Raw genomic sequence first — 6,000 nt, 5'->3', positions numbered from 1 at the left:
AGCAACCCCTTCCCATTTAAGATACTCTCTACCACTCTTTAACATGTTCTGGACACACTTCAACATCCTCCGGTATCAGCATCTCCTCCGAGACGAAGCTTCTTTCGGGGGCCATCCTTCAAATGGTATAGAAGACGACTACCTGCTGCAATATGGTCCAACCTATAGGTTTTCCTGCTCCAGAAAGCATCAGTTGCGCGTCGTTTTGCATCTCCATGCTCTTCCCTGGGCTGCAGCAGATACAAGTACAACCCATCCTCGGGTAGAGACTTCTCTTCGGGATATTCCTCGCTTTTTGCGAGTGGTACCTCATCGAGTTTGATTGCCTTCCGGTAGTTTCGTTACATTTGACTTAAACTCGCTACCATTATAGCACTGAAAGGTTCTGGGGTATATAGTGTAAAGGTCCCGCCTTGTAGATATCTTTGATCATGTCAGTGACTTTGCTGGCTTTCTTTGTTCGCAGGGGTCTTGCTACTTTGTAACGCGAAGCTACATTAAAGCTTCTCAGAATGTAGTTGTACGTATTGCCATATAGTTTGTCATGTGGCATATAGAGCAGGTCAAATTGATGCATTACTACTGGTGTAGTAATGCTGAAGTGGGGTAGTCAATATGTTTAGGACCCCTGATATGTCGGAAAAATAAGAGTTGTCTGGATAGCCAATGCATTACCTTCTTTTTGGAGAGACCACTCTCATTTGCGAGTAATCTAACAGCTTTCCGTCCGACCCACAGATGTTCCGGAGTGTAGTAGATAATATTTAGCTTTTCTGCTTCCTCCTCTGTAACGATATGTGATGCTTTTGACATGTTCCTTTATTTATACATGTTAAAAAACGCACGTTGTTACATATACTTGTAGGCCACGAACCCCAGCAGGGACAATGACCCAACAATGAACGTGAGTACCCCACTTTGTTGGGTTTTTGAAGGGGAGTAGAAGTCCTTCAATTGTGGTGCTTTTTTATCTGAGGAAATATAAAATTTGTACATGTCGTTGTTTAATTCACGAAGGCTCTTGCCCGCTTTTATTTGTTTCTCCCGCTGGGTATTAAACCAGTCGAGTTTGGCTTGCCGGTTCCGTACACATTGTGCTTGAGCTTCATTTAGTCGTTCTATCGCACAATCGTGCCTTTTTCTCTCCGCCTCCCCATGCCCCAAGAACTTGCTGAATAAATAATTTGATCTCGAAAATGCAAGGGCGTTTATAGCCGCCACAGCCACTATAACAGCTATTGTGGCCATTTATTTAATATTCAACACGATCGAGCTTACCATCCAAAATATTCATTTGCGCATCCATAAGGAGGTATACATAACACCTAAACTCATCGGTTCCATCAACTTTCTTTGTAATTTGCAAGGTGATGCCATCACTCAAGCGTTGCAGAGGTCTTCCACTACCAAGCAAAATATTGTCGGGAGATGCCTTGCAGGATGAGATTGTTGTCCCTATCAAACTTGGGTAGCCAGAGATCCTGATAGACGGCCAGAATGTTGTAGTCGCTAATGTTTTGTACCTCCTTGCCATTTAAGGTAATATGTAGGCTTTTCACCAGACTTTTCCCTATGTTCGATACGATGGTACTTGTTGTATGGATCCCCGTCAGAGCCAGGTCAAATAGGAGCTTGAGGCTGCCGGGAAATATAACATCATTCTGAGGCATGTTGGGTATGTCAATATAGAGGTCTTCATTCTGGTTGATGATTGATGGAGTATGTGAGATTTGAACCCTAGTAGTTGCTTGGTATCCCTATACGGATCTAAAATGGTTCAAAATGCATTGATATTTATTATAGGAGGAAAAATATTGTAAATAAAGATGGATAATCCAGTATTCACACCGGAGGAGGATATTGGTAAGCACGATGATAAGGGTGACAAGGAGGATACCCAACAATAGACGCAATTACCCGGAACATCCGGGATTCAACGCCACAGCAGTAGGGAGGTGCGCGTAGGCGATTGGGGTTGGGCACGGAGTCGGCACTGGGTAGCATGTACAAGTGGAGCATCATTGGAGTACCTTTTGACATTCTGTGATGTCATGGCTTACATTTTCTTGCCTTTGGACCATAGCCTCAAATTTTTTGTACTAGAAATTGCCTTGCCGTATAATTGTCGGCATTAGAGCCTATCAGGGATGACTTGGCACATGCCTGAGACCCTAACAAAAGAACTACATAAACCCTGATGTTCTCACTCAGCTTGGTCAGACCCTCTGACGTTAGGCCTTGGCTTGTGGGCATAATAAACTTAGCCCAGTCCCCATCAACCTGCGGTCACCACCTACCATCTGTTAACAACGACATAACAGCCTTAAATTTGTATAGAGCGTTAGGGTCTGCACCGTATACGCGGCATACCTGTGCATATCCAGAGCTGCTATAAGGGTTTTTATACTGTGAGAAGCTATCATCGTAAGGCATGGGTACCTTCATTCTTGCCAGAATACGACGCATGTGATAATAGACATGGAATTTAAAAATGCTATTGAAGAGGGGTACCAAACCCGTCATGTGTTTGACACATATGCGTAATGCCGTCGTTGCGCAATGGGTGGCGAAAGTAACCTGGATATTTCAGTAGTTCAAGGCTTGCCCTTTCCAATTCACATTAGCAGTGTCATTGAGGTAGGTCGTTGGGACCTTGATGGCGTATTTGGTAAACTCCGGGAATACCACAGAAATATGGGAGTCTGTACTTACGTAGAGATCCTGGTGCTCCAAATTTGTAAAGCCAAGTGGCCATTCACCCCTGTTACTTTTATGCTTTGCAAAGTGGTTGTATTGGTAGATGTTCATTTCTTTAAAACAAAAAGAGATGCAACAACTGTACATCACCGACATAGATAAACCTACATACTTGAAGTCTACCTAGGACAAGACATCCGTATTGGATGGTTGAACTTATATAGCAACAGCGATATCACTATACGGAAAGTAGGACCTGACCAGAGGGTGACTCGAATTGAGATTATGAATGGCCTGTATAGGATCGAGGACATCGCGGCTATTGTCAACAACCAGGCAGAAGATAAGATCAAACTGTTTGTATTGAAAAATGCATATACTCCGTGTCAGTGATGGCTATACGGTGGTGATTCATCGATCATTGCTAGAGCTCCTAGGCCTACCCTACGCAAAAAATCGAAGGTTCTGGCCTTGCTTCCCACCAAGAAATTGAATGCATGGGGAGACATGCTGACCTGGACCTTTGACAGTTCCGTATACCTTCCCCTAAAGGGGTCTACTGACCGTCTTGAGTTTATGCTGACGGACGTCTACCATCATGAGAACAACGTCACGTTTTTTGACATCACAATGCATTTGCTGATAGAATAAAGATGGATGTCAGTAAACTTTCCAAGTTTGCCACCGAGTGAACCCGCGCAACCCCCTGATCAGGATGAGAGTCAAGTATACAGGCTCAAAAAAATCGATGATATTGAAAAGTATCTACGAAATGAAATAAAGGAGCGGGACTGGCTTGCGAAGAAGTCTAAGATGCATGGGACCTGGGTGAGATTCTGTGACCATGGTCTGCTTGGTGTGAGCGTGATTACGTCGGGACTTGGCATTGGGGCTATAGCCTCAGGCCTAGGGGTCCCCTTGGCCATTACCATGGGGGGACTCACTATTGCGGCCGGTCTTAGAAATGCCTCAAAAAGGCCTGGGGTTAAGAGTAAGAAGCATGAAGTTATAAGACTGCTGTCGGAGGCTAAATTGAACAGTATCGTTGACCTGATCAGCAAGGCAATGGAGAATGGTGTGATAAGCGACTATTAATGCAGTCTGATCAGTATGGAAAAGGAGAGGTGTATGCTACTAAAAGAACAAATGCGGCAGCGATTCAATAGGATTGTTAGCAGCATCAACGAGCAAGAGCGTGCCCAGTTGGTTACCAGGGGCAGGGATGAGGGGAGAAAAGAGATGCAAGATGATTTTAAGAAACGTTCGACCTGTACAGTATGTAAGCGGTACTTAGATTCCCCACCCAACTATAGGCCTTAATTTTGTATTATATTTTATAGGCCCTTTGAGCCTATAAAATATATGGTTTCTTAATCCTTGTTTAGCAACCACTTCTTTTTAAAGTGTTTATACCGACATTTTGTGATGTGTGTCTGTGGGTACTGGTTCTTGCCCTGTACATATACCGATGAAAAGGCCAGAATAGCGCTGGCTTGGCAGGGCTCATAGTAGGGTACAGGCATACCATAGAATTTGGTGGTAATTGTGTCCTTGTAATATTGGAGTTTGGCATTAATATAACGATCCTTTTTTACAGGCTCTGTCGTTAATTTTTCAAAGATTAACTCTTCGACTTTTGACCATATTTGACGATATTTTGCAATCCAATCCGGATACTCCTCAAAATCCAGACTCATTGCCGGTGATGCATTTGCATTATACTTACTCACCCCATTCGAGGACCAGATTTTCGGTGTTTTCACCCTAAGAGCTACCACGAGGTCCTGTGTATAATAACCTATCACATATCGTTTGTCCTTACCTCCCTTAGCGGCATGTCTTCTGATACAGTCAGGTATTCTACATTGATATCGTTGATATCTGTAAACGTAGCAGCAAAATGGTAGAATATATTAGGTTTAACAAGCTCGTTCTCAAATTTCAGCATTCTGTTTATTGTATATTTTGAATGACTGCAGAGAAATACATGTCATCGTACATGCACAGCCACCCCCATGGTAGCAATGCCAGCATAACATTTTACCACTTACCACGAACCTACGTCCACAGGTACATTTGTCATATGCATCGAGTACTGCCAAAGAGTCGTCACAATGCTCATTCATTTATTAGGATGTCAAGACGATCCTCAATATCCTTAATCCTCCGTTCATTAGACCCCTCCTTCTCCTCCTGTACGCATACCAAAGTTACAAGTTGTAGGGAGAGACCAATGGCGGTAAGGAAGTTCATGAAAATCATACTTTTCAAACTATATTGACAGTTAATACACATCTTTATTAGTAGTATTATCTTGCAACAATTGCGATAACGTTTCAGGCTAACCCCCACAACTTTTTGAGACCTGCCTTTTCATCCTCCGAAAAGCACCAATCGATGACTCTATCTGGATGCCAGGCTATTGGAAGAAGATCCTCCTTATTGCACATACCTTACGTCTTGAACCAATCCGGCACATGGTAGAGCATTTCGGGATACCCTTCAACGGCCATGCTGCACATGTCCTGCGTCCTGTAAATGTTCGACACATGGTAAAGCATACGGGAATCCTCCTCAACGATCCTGCTGCACATGTCCTGCATTTTGAATTGACCCGGCACATGGGAGAGCAAAAGGGGATACTTTTCAACGGCCTTGTTACACATGTCCTGCGTCTTGAACCGATCCGGTATGTAGAGGATGTCGGGATATTTTTCAAAAGCCTCATTACACTTGTCTTGTGTTTTGAACCGATCCGGCACATATTGGAGCACCCAGGGGTTTTGTTCAACAATCTTGATCCATTTTTGTGGCCTCTGTGGTACATTCTCCAACAATTCAATTAATTCAGCTTTACGTAGCTTATAAATCCACGACCTTTTGCAATATCACGTAATTGTTTGACTGTTTTTGATTCCATTCTCTTTATTATATACATTTTTTTTGTTTGTCGAAGGATTTCATTCTGCTGAAAAACTAACACAGTTATTTCCTTTGTGGAAATTCCCTGTATGCGCGTTGATTTTTAGGAAATTGTGTTAGAAATATTAGGGGGGTCTTTTTATCTACTTTTGATGACGTCATCAAAATATTAGGTCCTATGCAGATTAATATGGGATGGTATCGGATGGTGTGGTGACTATTAGGGGATTGTCGTTGACTTTGCTGGGGGTGGATGTGACGTGTCCACGCGACTGTGCCAGAACATACATTTCTCTATCTCTATAGGGATTCTTGCCTTTTTTGACATCTCGAGGCATTGGCGAAGAAACTACTGTTAGCCGACTTTGAATTAGGCAACAA

Source organism: Hydractinia symbiolongicarpus, chromosome 3 (assembly GCF_029227915.1).
Source record: "Hydractinia symbiolongicarpus strain clone_291-10 chromosome 3, HSymV2.1, whole genome shotgun sequence".
In the NCBI taxonomy this organism is placed as follows: domain Eukaryota; kingdom Metazoa; phylum Cnidaria; class Hydrozoa; order Anthoathecata; family Hydractiniidae; genus Hydractinia; species Hydractinia symbiolongicarpus.
The sequence above is the reverse complement of the archived record's forward strand: the minus strand, read 5'-3'. Positions refer to the sequence as shown.